A 16,034-nucleotide genomic window follows, 5' to 3' on the forward strand; every position below is an offset into this window, starting at 1 on the left:
ATTTAAATGAAATAAAAATTTTATTTAACTTACACCATATAATATTAATATCCTACATAACATGACACATTATAATACGGTGCAAATTGCTAATTCAATTTACATATTTTAAAAAAGAAACACGGAAATCTAATTAACTAATACAAACTACAATAATTATTACGAAAAGACCGCGGAAACCAAAACAAGTAACAATTACCAGTCTTGTGGACAAGATAAACATGGTTCCCCGAGTTTGAAACCACGCAGAAGTGTTAACTGGCGTTTGCTAAGTAAGGCCTACATAAAGTTCGTTAATTTAATTCTTCTTCATGTTAGAAATAGTAACTCAAATTGTATATTAATACGCAAGAAAAATTAAATTATCGACATTTTTGGTCGCTATCAAGTTATAACACTAATAATAATATAAATCTTTTATGTTTCGTTTAATGGGTTAGTAGTTTTTTTTTATTAAAATAACTACGACATCTATTAAGATCATTTTGAATATTCATTGTATTTATTAGGACAAAAGTTTAATTAGTCGTACCTCGTTTATCCGTCACAGTACACAAAGTTTATAGGCAATGTTCCTGAACGGCACTTTGATTGTTACGTGACCTTTACACAGTATTTTACAATGTTAATCTTGTGCCTACATTCTCTTAGCTAATCTAGCTTTAATGAAATATTATCTTTACTTGTTACTCATTATCATAATGAAACTTACAAACAAACCCTTATACATAATACAATTTTCCATAAGCGATAAAACATTAGCGTGTGAGTCAGCCTGGTTATTTTATAATGATCAGAAAAAATGTATAGCCTTACCTGATACCGATACTGATCAAATTAAATAAATAAAAACAATGCAAATTAATATCAAAATATCTTATATATATATATAAAACTAGCTTTAACCCGCGACTCCGTCCGCGCGGAATAAAAAAATAGAAAACGGAGTAAAAATTATCCTATGTCCGTTTCCTGGTTCTAAGCTACCTGCCCACCAATTTTCAGTCAAATCGATTCAGCCGTTCTTGAGTTATAAATAGTGTAACTATTTTTTTTTTTTTTGTGACTGAGTAGTCACTGTTTGCCTTGAGGAGGCATTTACAGTTTCACCGGGCTTGAGGTGGCCGGGCGCAGATGGCGCTTAGCCTAAACCTCGTTTAAGAGTAACTAGGCTCGAGGGCTCCCTCAGGAGCCTCGGCTCGGGCTGTTACTTCGTTATTATTACCGGATTGGGAGGTCACCGAGCTCTTAGGTCGCTTCGGTGGACGCTCCATGGAGTGACTGGGCGCAAGGGCCCAGTGTAACTAACACGACTTTCTTTTATATATATAGATTCTCGTGTCACGGGGTTCGAACTTGAACTTTTCCGAAACGGCTTGACCGATTCTCATGAAATTTTGTGAGCATATTCAGTAGTAGGTCTGAGAATCGGCCAACATCTATTTTTCATACCCCCATCCATTTAGTTTTTTTTAACTGCGCGCGAACGGAGTCGCGGGCGACAGCTAGTAATCCTATAAAAACCTAAGTATTGGTCGATTGCAATAAATACAATCAGTGTGCGTGCGCAGACACACAAAAAAAACGCTTGAAATAATAGTTTCCCCCGTTCTATTCATAAAAAGCCACAATGATATTTATCTGCTCCCCGCCAACTCAACTCACCCCGATATGGCGTAGCCTTTTTCATAACAAAATGACTGGTAGTATTTTTTTTATTTTCACTGGCTTATTAAAAATCTTTAAAAAAAAAGGACTTCACATTTAAATCTTATATGTATTTTACTTTACCTGGTTTTTGTCAGGTAATTATCAAAAAATGATATGTATTAATTTAGAATTTATAGTGATAAATATAGTAATTACTATATACTGGTAAATTGATTCATGTAGCTAGTTTAAATATGCGATTTCTTCATGTTAAAGGTCTAAATGTTTCTTACAAAATCGCATTTTCTACAGTAATTGCCATTTCTTTTCTAGATCATGCCTTCTTTTGTTTAATATACTCTTTTGTAATATTCCCCAAAAAAACATGGAGATATCAATTATATCGAAGCTATCTTAATATATTATTAGAAGTTATATTAATATAGAAAATATATACTTCATTCTTAAAGACCTCATTGAGTCAATGTAATTAATTTTGCGAGGGTATTGATTATTTCATCGTCAGAACTCATCGTTCGTATATTTTATGACATTACTTAAATAAAACATAGTAATTCTTTTAATACTGGATCGACTTAATTCGGCAAGTAATAAATGTCGCTTGTCTTAAAATGTAAAGTATTTTCTTTAGTTTTTATTTTAAACTTAGTTTTTTTTTTAAAAAAACAAAGTTATGTAAATTAGAATATAAATTTAAAGCACAATGAACATAGTAATTTCAAATGTTGAATAATAACCATCCAATGAATGCTTTGTTCGTGTTTCAAAAGGTAATTAATCTTACATGGATGATAGCATTTTACGTTCAAATTATTAAACTAAAAGGTTGTTTTTAGTATAAAGTTGGCCTAAAATTAATTACTAAAATAATTACATTCTTTTCAGATAGTTGAATATTTGAAATCGCACTTTAGTACGAATGCCAAGCCGGTAATGTTTTTCGAGAATGTGTATTTCATCCATGTTTAACTGTGCCCCGCAGCTTACCGTGGGTTTCTAAAACCAAAAATCTTTGTATAAAACGTACCTTCATCCAAGTCTTTGACATAAGAGAATTTAAAATATGTTTTAAGTGGATATTTTGGTTTTAGAAACCCGAGGTTAATATGCTAAAAATAATGAAATTTTACCTGTTAATAAAATTTGTATTATGTTTCCTGAGATGTCCGAAGTCCTTTATGAGAGAGTACATCGCTTCATTCCTTCCGGTGCGCCCCAAATCACGTCACGTGACAGCTCCGCTAGCGCCACTGCCGACACCAGCGCCTCTAGCGGACCTAACCTGCAACTCCAAAACCCGGGAGCACGCCACCAAGCCACCACCTTGTCATTGTTCGACTCATAACCGAATTATTTTGGTGGAATAACCACCAGAAAGCCCTTGTCTGGACTTCGGACATCTCAGGAAACATAATACAAATTTTATTAACAGGTAAAATTTCATTATTATGTGTTCCGTTCGATGTCCGAAGTCCTTTATGAGAGATCTGTTTGTTATCTTCTGGTGGCTTGTGAAATAAGAACGCAACAATGTGATAAAAGCACTTAATTTTTCGTTAAAAAGATCGTTAGAGGTATTTTGATCACTAATCGCAATTAATTGGTTCGGATGATTTGTATTACTAACCCGGAAAAAAGAATATCTTGATACAAGTAATTGAAAAAGCGATTGCTCCAGTTTTGCTCGGCTATGTAGTACACATATGCTTAGCCTTTTCGTGGCATCATCGTCATTCTCGGGCTCGGAGCCCACCGTAAACTAGGGACGACTAGGCCACAGTCAACCGCCCGGCCCAGTTCGGCTTGGTTGACTTCACGCTATCTTTGAAATTCTATGCAGATTTTCGTGGCATCGAATTTCCGTTATGCAGTTGCCAGCACTATTTTCATTACATAAATAAACAGAAAACGTCAAAGTACTATCAGATGCAATTTAACTTACACCAAAATAAACATGTGAAGCTCTTTCGACATATTTAGCAAGATAAGTGGTCCTGAATCAGTCTTTATAATAATATATTATCTGAGAAAACAATAACTTACTCAAACAGTGATAGAAGTAAAATCGTTATTTTCTAAGGAACACGTAGCCATGCGTAAAGCTAATACGTGAAATTTTAGTTACGTACGACTTAACATGACAAAAAGAAAAGAGAGAACAAAATAAGATTTTGCAATATTTAAAAGTCGCCGACTAGAAATCGAAAAACACATTCAAACTGTTAGACGGGGAATTACAAGATTGTCGGTACTTAGCATAATTTGTATTATGAACAAAAAATTAATTTCAAGTTAAGCGATTTAGGACATTCCACTTTCAGTTAGCTTATTTTAGGTAATGAAACGGCTAAAAAGCAATGAAAACATCTTATCAATATAAAAACACCTATAAATGTATGTTTCCTTATATGTACTGAGATCATATCACAAAATAAAGCGACGTTCAATCTATGAATCTATCAAGCGTTACAGCCCTTCTAGGGGCTAGGTTGGCTCATGACAGTGTGTCGGTGAAACTGACCCAGAGGGCAAACCATCGAAAATCTTTTCTTCTTCGGATGCTTGAAAGGTTTCTATTCAGAGGAGTGCCACAACATATAAATTTTTCCGTCACTGTCAAGTGTGTGTTAACGTATGGTATAAATGGCAGCAGGGAAAGCAAAACTTTTCCTGACGAAGTCGTATTCCAAAATCTATTGAAAGAGTCGCGACAACATCTATTCGAGTGTAATAAGTCGGCTGTATTAAAATTTGTTAAGTAGCGAACCGTTATTACCGCATCAGCTTTGCTGTTGTTAAGATTAACATGCCCTGCGGAGCCTTATTGGTCTGGTGAGCGGTGAGGAGCCGTGAAGTACTGTCCAACTTTGAGGCACAAGTACGATGTCTAAAACTTTTTGCTAGAACCGGAAAATACTTTGTCAAACCTTAAGGCTCTACAATTGTACTGTCCTGTTTGAGGGAGCAATACGTGCTATCAGGTCGTTCACCAGTGCAATTACACTTGTCAATCTCTGAAGGTATACATAACGTAATACTGTCCCAGTTTGGGGGAGCAGAACAATATCTAAAGCAGTTCACTCGTGCCAGAAGTACGCTTGTCAATCTAAGACACCTTACAGTCATACTGTCCTAGCTTAAGGGAGCAGTAGGAGCTTCGAGGTACTTGACTAGTGCCTGAAGTAAGCTTTTCAATCGCCGAAACGTCGCGAATACTACTGTCTGGGATTGGGTACTGTCCCAGTTTGAGGAAGCAGTATGAGTTTCCATGCTTTCTTTAAGGAAAAACAAGCGTCTGTCGCGCTACAGTTATTGGCAATGCAACTTTCCCCGTGGGGTGATGAAAGTCGCAGAATTGAACATCCTAAGAGGCAGGGCCAGCTCAAGAGGTCAATTGCCAAATGCTAAGCGATCCCATCTCATCTTTTCCCGGGCAAACATTTTGGAAGTCTTGACTTGTTTTACGTGTAAAAGCGCTTGAGCTTGCGCTTAAGCAGCGATACGCATACGTTACGTAAAACTCTGCGTTTATTCACAATCAAGAAGTCGTTCAGGTATTTTAGTTGACATAAACCGTGGTTGTGAAAACGGACGACCGGCCAAATTGACAGATATACAAAGCATCGGTGCAACTGCAGACACGTCATCCGCTAACATATGTGACGTAATGGATTAGCAGAAACGAAGGTCAAGCTTCAATGACAAACGTATGTCACCCATATACAACCGCAATGCACAGTACAAGTTCATTACAACGTGATCTTAAAATATTCACCTTAAAAGCCGAAGTGTGCAGTCTGCGCGACCTTAGCGCCATGAAAATATTGAGCCATCGATAGGCGACAATAAATTTGTAGATATCGAGCATATCTGTAAGGAACCCGAATACTTAGTACCACAAACTATTTCGTATCAAAATAAAACTAAAGGTTGCAACTCGATTAATTGACAACATAGTATTAAGATAATGTTCGCTTTGTCTGTTGTTCTCTGCTAATGAGTGTACGGGTAATAGCGGGTACTTATAAAATTAGAGCTACAATGGCATGACTATAGTTCCATCTTTTTTTTTTTTTATTAAATACACAAATGTGTTCTAAAACTAGTTGATATGATTGTATCACTTCTAGTACAAAGAAAAATCTATATATATAAAGGAAAGTCGTGCTAGTCACACCATTCACAACTCAAGAAAGGCCGAACCGATTTGACCGAAAATTTGTGGGCTTAGACCCAGGAAACGGACATAGGATAACCTTCACCCAGTTTTCCATTTCCCATTCCGCGCGGACGGAGTCGCGGGTAAATACTAGTAAAAAATTTATTAAAGGTGATTAATAAATAAAAGGTAATTAACTATGGTTGTTATTAAAACTCTGGATTCTACATGGTGAGATTGCGCCAGACAGCCACCACAAATAACCTATAGTCACCTTGTTTTATCCTAATCCTATTTATTGCCCCTCCCCCTCTTTCTTTTTCGATAATGTCAATATTCGCGACTGTTTTGAGTTTCACACTTGGTACGATTTAGAATAATAACTTCTAAAAGGGGGGTCCAATGACAGCCATTAAAGGAATTTTCATGCAGCTATTCTTAGCAACACTAAACCGGGTGGCGACTCATTGCATGGCATAGACGTACAAATAACTTACTAAGGTTAATAATTTGACCGCACTTTGCTAAAGTTACTACTATGCCTCTGTATCAGGCGTATGAATCATTAGACAGAAATCTATTTAACAATACGAACAGCACGTACGCGGTACGAGTTTAAACAGCTACAATGACAAGAATGTGTAGCGAACCTAAGAGGGCGTGTCGTGGTGAGCACTGCCAAAAAGGTATCTTGACACTATTCTATAGCTTCGTATATCGTAGCACTTAAGGTTGAGTGTAATCGACGTACTAAAATTCGTCCAGTACGGTAAGGATTATCCATTTGAAATAAATGTATTTCAATAAATTAACATCTTGGAAACATATGGCACGTAGAATATATTTAAAAAACAAATGACATGTTAACGATCTTGGTTCATTGCAAATTTCGTTATAGACGATTATTACACATGTACCTTGTAATTTTCTTTTTATTTTTTTTGCTAAGACGGTATATACTTTTTCGGTTTGAACAAAAGAAACACTATGAAATAGCCTTTTCGATTAAGATTATACTGTAAAAACCAAGAGAACAGTGAACTTTTTTACTTGTAATGACAATTATTTAACTAACTATTCTATAATATCGAACTATTTGCGAGGTAGTTGGTTTCGAATTCGGCAATTCGTACGGAGTTTGACACGTCTCAACGATTTCCCGATTGTTACAATACGCTTAAGAAATCTCATAATGTACAAATTGACACGTACGCAACATAAAAATAATGGAAGTATTATCGAAGTATTTCAAATAGGTCAATGAACTAGCGTTCCGTAATGTGTAACATCAACTTAAGTATGTAAAACGACATCGATAACGATATAAAATTTCTATTTCCTCCATGATCTTTAGTATGGAGATAGCGAATCTGAAGCCGCAGCTCACGCAAGGTTCGAGCATCGCTATCGTTAATGCTCGAGCTGCATTTGGGTCTTCGAACCGCACAAACGTCTCGAGGCTCCATCAGAACTTACTCGTTTCGTCCATTTGTTCTGCAGCATTCGGCAACGACGACTTTCCCCGTAGGGTGATGAAAGTCGCCAAGTTGAATACCCTAAGTGGCTGGGCCAGCTAGAGGGTTCAACAGCCGGCTGTTAACGCTGTTATACTCACGACCATCGAAGTTTTCTTGTAGACTCTTCTAATATCACGTGACGCACTTCTTCAAAAATTTTTTAACTTATAAGTTTGTAATAAAGAACTTTTTAAAGAACTATTTGTTTGAAAACCTAGGGACGACCGTTCGGTTTGAAAAACGACGCAACAATGACAAGGTGGTGGCTTGGTGGCGTGCTCCCGGGTTTTGGAGTTGCAGGTTAGGTCCGCTAGAGGCGCTGGTGTCGGCAGTGGCGCTAGCGGAGCTGTCACGTGACGTGATTTGGGGCGCACCGGAAGGAATGAAGCGATGTACTCTCTCATAAAGGACTTCGGACATCGAACGGAACACATAATACCTATTACTAAGAATTGACTTTCAATTGCTTCATAGTCTTCGTCCATCATGTCGTAAATAGGATAGAGTCATCATTTATTCATATTTTTATCACCCTTCATGTAGACGACATGGTCACAATAATAATACTTATTGTACATCCTAAATCAGCCCCGTGTGGGGGGAATTGACTGCGGACATACAGCACGATCGCACGGGAAGTGCACCGACAGTAGTCAATGGTGCACTGGTTAACGAAAGAGAGCTTGATTTGATTCATATTTCGCCTTATATTTGGTCTTAGATGACTGACCAAGCAATTCTACTTAAAGTAACTGTGCAATTGTTATGGAAATAAATCATACTAAAATATTTGCTTAAACAACTACTTACCCAGATATTAATTAAAGTGCCTAGTTTAGCCTAGTAGTCTATTGAGTTCTTAGCGTTGTGTTGGTCTGACGCCTGTGCACTTGTGTATAGCAAATTTATGCAAAGCAAACATTTCTATCTATTTTTTAGGTAGCGCCTGCTTAAAAATGATTAAGGAAATTTTCTTCTTTATAAAATTTTCTTTTTTATCTACTGTTGACAAATAAAAACTTCTTGTCAAACAAAAATCTTTCGTCAAATTTACTTTGATTGTATCGAAGGCTAAACAAACTTGTTACACGTTATACAACCTAGAGAAATCTTATTGGAATTTGCTCACTTGTGAAAAATTACGGTGTAAACCTTTGTGACGGACAAATCACTTGAGAAGTCAATAGTTGTACGTATAACACTGCCTTCCTTATCCTTTAACCTTACGTACCAAATTTATAAGTACATATATAGAAAAATAAAACACCTTTATCGATGCCTTGATTATTATATACTGTTTTTCAAAATCCGTGTACCAGTGTTTAATAGTGGTAGCATCTGCTATTTTACGTACCATGTAAACGCTTATAACTTAGAACAAGTACACAACAAATATATAAGAACAATTTATAGTCAAATAAATATTACTTTTTAGTCTTTGTAGTGGAGTGATTTACAAAACCAGCAGGCATTCAAAACAATAAACCATGTATTATAACGATACAAGGGAATACGCTTACATAAGTCATTTACTTAAGTATTTTATATTCTTTGTAATCGTCGATCTATTATTAATGCAGGTTTCTGAACTACTTAACTTAATGACAGCGATTGTTAAAACAAAAATGTGCCTTAAACTGGACTACAGCAAATGAAAAACATTTTTTCTATGTCTTTTATATTACGAATTTTCTTTTTTCTGTTTACTTCCTAAAGTCTGATTAAACAGATATGTTCCCTATGTCTCGACCTCTTGGTATGCCAATCTCCAAATGACTGTGATATTTTTCTCGCGTATAGAGGTATCTCCCTAACTCTAGTTTCTTGCTATTGGAGATCGTCCATCGGGACCATACAATAACTCTCGCTTATAGTTTTCTCGCTTACCTAGGTTCGATTATATTTGTTAAATAAATAGTCTGTGAAATTTCATTAAATCGTGTAGGATGGTAGGTTGATGTAATAACTCAAATAAAACACACTTTTCGTCCTTGCGATCCATCCTATGACTTTAAATATTTTTTCACATATTTCAATTTTTAATATTTTGCACATGGAAAAGAATTTTCAAAATAAGGGTAAATATAAAAAATGTAAAGAGTTTTGGTTAGAATACTTACGGCCAATCTATAACAATATTATTAATAGCTGTCGCCCGCGATTCCGTCCACGTGGAATCTAAATCATCCTATCATCCTAATCATCCATCTAAACTTTCGCATTTATAATATTAGTAAGATACTTGAATCCATTTGTGTAGAATGACACATTTATGTGTATAACACAATATCCTTGATACAATTCCCAGTAAAAAATTAAGCCGACAGCTAATTTGCCATTTTAGTTTACAACTTAACATAGATGAACAATTTTCTCACGTGCATTAAAATTCTAGTGCGTCGAGTTTACCTTGAATTATTCACAGAAATTTCTTGTGCCGGCGTGTTGGTATGACATCCAAAAATATGTTAATTATTGTACTGCTCCAGACATATAACCCTCGTCTCGAGAGAATACGAAATGCACTCAACAACAAGAATTAAATTTGTACTATTCATAGCATTAGCATTAAAAATTAATAAAACCGTTCAAATGTATAATTATAAATTTTTAACTGACGTTATAGTACGACACCTTGGAGAAAAAAAAGTATTTCATATCACCTCAGTCTTAAAAATCAATGGTATTAGTTACTGCTAGAGTAGCCCGCTCGATCACTCATCGACGTCAACTACTGGGAAGACAGGCATGATGAGGAATTATTTTTGTTTTCCGTCTTACAAGTATGATTCTTGCGTCTCTACTATCTTCTACCATCTATGACAAGGTGAGTATGGAAAGGGAATAGTCTATTCTTGTCAGTCCCCTTTTTTGTATAATAAAGGTAGGCAATATACCAGCAACTTATTTTCTTATCACAAATGCTTACGGCAGGGGCCACATACCATGTGATGACTAGCTTTGCCACCGTGATATATAAGATTCCATAAAGCCGATGTAAAACTAAGAATAAACAACTATAAGACAGTACATCTTATCAGCAATCTTAAGACTCAAGACGAACGACCATGAAACTTGCACAGATTATAGAATGACAATCCTGTAACTAGATTGAACGCTTCTCTAAAGGTTTATACTTCAATGTTCCCACGCGGTAACGTTACGGTCTCGACTACTTAGAAGTAATTAAAAACTTTCATTCGCCACCAGCGTAGGAAACGAGTAATATCATAAATCCAGATTGGGTGCGATGTGTGTGATGTTAACAACAAACAAGAAAAGCGTCCGCTTGTGTACCAACCGGCGTTTTAATGTGCTTAGTTGATAACCGAGAGCCGCGAGTAGCGCTCGTGCATGCCGCACGAACACTCCGTAACTATCGCTCGCTGATATCCTCATTCCTCACCCATTTCTATTAATCAACACCTATCAATTAAACATTCCTAAACCATTTCATACAACTCCGTGTGCAGCAACTCTTTATTGTATAACAATAAATAAAAGGCAGTTCGAATTTACTGAGAGGAATCAACAGAAACATCAAGAGAATTGTGACAACAATTGATTCAAGGTACGGCTTTCTTTATTACTTAGTACAATCGTTGTCTAGCGCTTTGTACACGACCATTATACGGTCCAATGCTCCTGCCTGTTCAATTCAAGTTTATTCATTTTATATTAATTTAAATGACAAGTTAACGGCCAATTAATCTTAATTTTGCTAGAATCGTTACCGTATATAGATGACTTAACACATTTTTTTATATTCTAAATAAATTCTACAACATGCCACATATTAAGCGTAAATACGAGTATAAATTAATGTTGAAATTTTATGAACCGAGTATTTTAACTATACGACCCAACGTTTGTTTACTTTTTGCTTGTTTAAAATTTATTGAAAAGTAAAAATAATAATAATGTCATACTAACCTATTTGATGTCGTTGCGTTATTTTTCTTTTTAAATGCCATTTGTTAAAATACTGCATGCATAAAAAATTTTTCTTATCGAAAACAATTAAATTTCTTTTATCGAAATCATTGCAATCGGTTTATGCAATTACAGCTTTCAATAAGTACGTCCCAGGTTTCGAACTATATGATTTTTATCACGCTACCTATTGAGTAGCTTTAGTTTTTTATCATATACGGCTACAAATAAAGATATATTTTGAGTGACCCTGTGAGTGTATAGCCAAAAAAAACTTATATAATATATTACAACCATATGTACATATAATATGATTAACAAATAATGGTAAAAAAATTTAAATCGTTTCTCAACTAGATTAAGGTAACGTTCAATGGTTTAATCTCATAAAAATTTTGGTCAAGAAAATTGCTAAAAATGCTTAAAAGCACTTAACATTTAGCACGTACACTTCGTGCAATCGTAATTCAAAACACGTTCACTTACCAAGAAAAAGTTTCAATAAAAGATTTAGATTAGAACCGTTCCATTTGTTTTAGTACAGTTTTTGTAAGTCTTATTTATAAAATCTTTTTATCAATCAGCTGAGTACTTTGTAATTTTTTATGTACTTAAGTACTTTTATTGCAGTGTTATTTCACAAAAAATTACAATTCCAAATGAGTATAAAAATCAACAAGTTGAAAACTAGAAAAGTAGGTTTAATTTTGTCTTTTGTTTTAAATACCAAAAATCAATTTACTCGTAACTTACTCGAAACCAATAAGCCTGACTGTACTTCTATGACACTGAGAAAGAATATACATAAATCGAATAAACACCTCACTCTTCAAATATCATGAAGTAAATATCATTTTTTGTCATTGAAACTGTATAGTTTCAAAAAAAAATGTAATGTAAGTACATACGTACTTACTCTAAATTTAAATTCTTTCATATATTAATTTATTAAAATTATTTAACCCCTGAATACAAGATACCGGTTTTAAGACAATACTGAAATGCTCTGTTAACCACAACGTTACTTACGTCATAAGATATATGATATATTGACTTGCATGTAAAACGACATATAATGGATAAATACGTTCGATGTCTTATGGTCTAGTCAACAGACTCTCTTGTTACAGAAGTCTTGTCCAATTAACCAATACATTACATACAGATGTAGTACGTATAACATAGTATACGTCTTTGATTGTATATCTTATAAGAACTAGGTATAATTCTTTTAGTATTTATACAATACACGTCGTTTAGTTCAAATTCTGTTATGCTATCTATTCCTAAGTTTCAGACTGTCATCATGATCTATTAGAATACCTTATGAAGTTACGTTTTCTTCATCATTTTTTATTATTATTCATAACCTAAAAAAAAAAAAAAAAACAATTTATCGCAAAATATACTGTGAAAGAAAGCTTTCATTGTCTTTGACATATAAATTGGTATTATCTCTACTGTGAAGTAGTATTTATGGGTGTTCCGCACATAAATTAAACTAGAACGGTATAAAATAGCAATTTGATCAGTATTCGTACCCATCCATTAAACATTAACATAGAAATGTTCTTTAATGCAAACTAATTATAATTGTTTTGAACACAATCATTGACCATCTATATAAGGTTATTATCTTTATGTAAAACAAGCAATTGTTCTATAATAATACATCGGAAATTACTACGAAACAAAAAATCATTTTTTTTTATTTATCTACCAATTTTAAAATAAATATTAATTCCGCATAAATAGCACCACAGATCAAAGATCGGTTTACAGATAAATATTACATTTCATTTAGTATTTCACGTGTAACAATCTTAATGAGGTATCGTCTAAAATTGTTAAACAACACCGTGAATGGAGTGGTTCAAAAACCTCAATTAGGATCACCACTCGCTAATAATGTATATTGCCATATACATAATGCTAGTTACGTCATAGATTCGTTCGGAAAAATCCATATATATAAATAACTACAGAGTTTTATTAAGTACAAATACTACATGTATTTTACAGGATATTTTTTTTATCTATGAGGTTATAAAAATACAACCAGTATAAAGAGGGTATGTTCGATAGAAACATTATCTTCTGATAATAATAGACTATTACTATTCTACCCTCTATAGTTATTTAATTTTACTTTCATTAAATGTAACTTAATTTAACTCTCCCACTTTTACTTTAATTTAAATTTAAAATTATTTTTTGGCCCTGCAATCAAATTATTTTAAATAGTTTAGTGTGACTTAGTCCTAATCCCAAGGTTAACTACGTATTATAAATAACCTAACTAGACCTAGTTTTTTAAAGTCTATGCCTAAGTTTCAGTCGAATAATTATTTTATGCAAATTCTCTTAAAGGTTAAATTAATTTTAATAAAATTTACAGATCCACAGTACAGTGACATAGTTTCACAAATACCACATTTTCGGAACTAGGTGAGGATTTTAAACATTCAGATTTTATGTGGTCTAGAATTTCGTATGCATTGTACAACTCTGTAGAAGAGATGTAAAATATTGAACATATTACGGTTAGAACCAGAATAACATAAGTGCAGTATTTTACTTCTGCTTTATTATAAAAATGTGCTCCTTTTTTTATAATTTAAAATATATCTATTTTTTTACGAGTGTAAAGGTCACGAAATAAGTATATTAGAGGAAGTCTGAAAGTAGTCCCGTAGTATAAAAATTGAGAAGTAAGAGGGCAACGTGTTATGGTATGGGTTAACGTATAAAAATTGAATGGCAAGTATGAGTGTGGAGGGGAGCACAGGCAGAGGTAGGGCTAGGAAGAGATGGATGGATTGCGTGAAAGGTGATATGATTAAGAAGGGAGTGAGACTGAGATGATAATAATAATATCAGTTGAGTAGTTGCAAGGTTTTCTCATATTATTTTTATATTATTGGTGAAGGAAACTACTACGGTAATATTCTCTAAAATATGGTACATTACACTATTGAGGATATCACGTGATCATCAATATATTCCTTTGTATTTTTATAGCTGACAATAATATTTTTTTACTAGAAAACTAAAAGCTAATAATCAAAAAGTTCTTAATGAATAATGTATAACAGTTGACTAAACTAACTATAAATAGAATACCTACGCATGGAAATTCAATACTTTTATGAATTACAAATTGAACCATAGTCCAATAAGTTTTTACGCCTTGTATCTCTTCTACTGGTATTTCCAGCTGCGGATGATGTGACTTGGTATCCTTCTAGAAAATTGAATTCTTTCTTCAAATCCAATGAAGCAAATGCAGCTTTAGTCTTTGTGATCAGGAGTCTCTTGAAGTGCTATCCTTATTACTTGCTCTCCAACTAAAACTTCATCACCCTATTCTTTACCCTACGTAGAGTTGGCAGTATATGTCTTTCAGACATTTTTATCATTTATCATATCTGAATTCACTTCCTTCATTCATTTATTTTGTCTTTAGTTTTATTGTCTATAACATTATGCTCATAACAGCCTTCTAAAAACGAAGTAGGTACAATCGATTAAAAGTATTACGTAAAACAAAGCGATACAACCAAACATAATTAAAAGCGCATTATGAGTCATGTTAAACTATTACACACATAACATCCGAACTATCGCCTCAGTAAGTGAGTAAGCAGCTACGTAAAACCTTATCATAAACGATTTTCAAATTTGTCGAGAGACTACGGTTTTATCTCACATTCGTTAAAACTTTTATCTCCCCACCAAAAATAATTTGAGCATCCAAGAATTTTTTTTTACCTAATATGAATTTTAAAAAAAATTAACAACCACAGGCGTTGTAAGGACAAAAATAATAAAAACTAAAAAATTATCTGGCTGATCAATTTATATTTACCAATTCTGAAATACATTCTTATAAAAATTTACACTTACTTAATTTCTACTTGGCTTAATTTCTTAAATTTCATCTAATCTCTAAAATTTGGTTTAAATAACAATTACTATGATGGTTCTAATTCTTTTAATTATAACCATGTACTATTTTTGTTTCCCTTCAGCAACAAATTATAAAAGATAAAACGATAATCAGAATGAAATAAATCGAGATAGCAATTTCGTATCGGTTTATACAACTATTTCAAATGATACACAGATACACCGATAAGACAAATAACAAAGTTATATTATAAATAACTGTAAACAACTTTACAAAAAATAAAAGGAATGACTTTTTAAATTTCAAAGTAACAACAACGGAAAACATTTGATTCATAAAATATCTATTTACCATTCCTTTTCATGAGTTGATCTTTAGAGGTCGCAATGAACAGACGAAAAATCTAAATTTAGCGACCTTTTGTAGTTCACAGTGTGATGATAATGTTTTTATGTATTGACTTCCCTGTGTAATATGTTTGTTAAATGGGCGTTGTAAAAATATTATAGCGAGAAGCAAAGGTGTTGCGAAGTTACTTATTTAAACTGTACTTACCATATGTATCCCTTGAACAAAACATTAAAATACATTATTTATTTACACTGTAGTTACATATATCTATCTACAAGACTAGAATTATTTACAGAAGTAAATAAAAGAAACATTGAAACCGACCTTTCAATTGGGCTTCTTTTCTGTTAACAATGACATGAATTTTCCATAGCTTATGCGCACATGATGGAAGAATAAATCCAGACCAGGCAGACTTCCTACCCGCCTTTGATTTAATATTATACAGCGTATGACTATTAAGAGAAATTGACGAAAGAAAATTAAGAATTCG

Source organism: Papilio machaon, chromosome 1 (genome assembly GCF_912999745.1).
Source record: "Papilio machaon chromosome 1, ilPapMach1.1, whole genome shotgun sequence".
In the NCBI taxonomy this organism is placed as follows: domain Eukaryota; kingdom Metazoa; phylum Arthropoda; class Insecta; order Lepidoptera; family Papilionidae; genus Papilio; species Papilio machaon.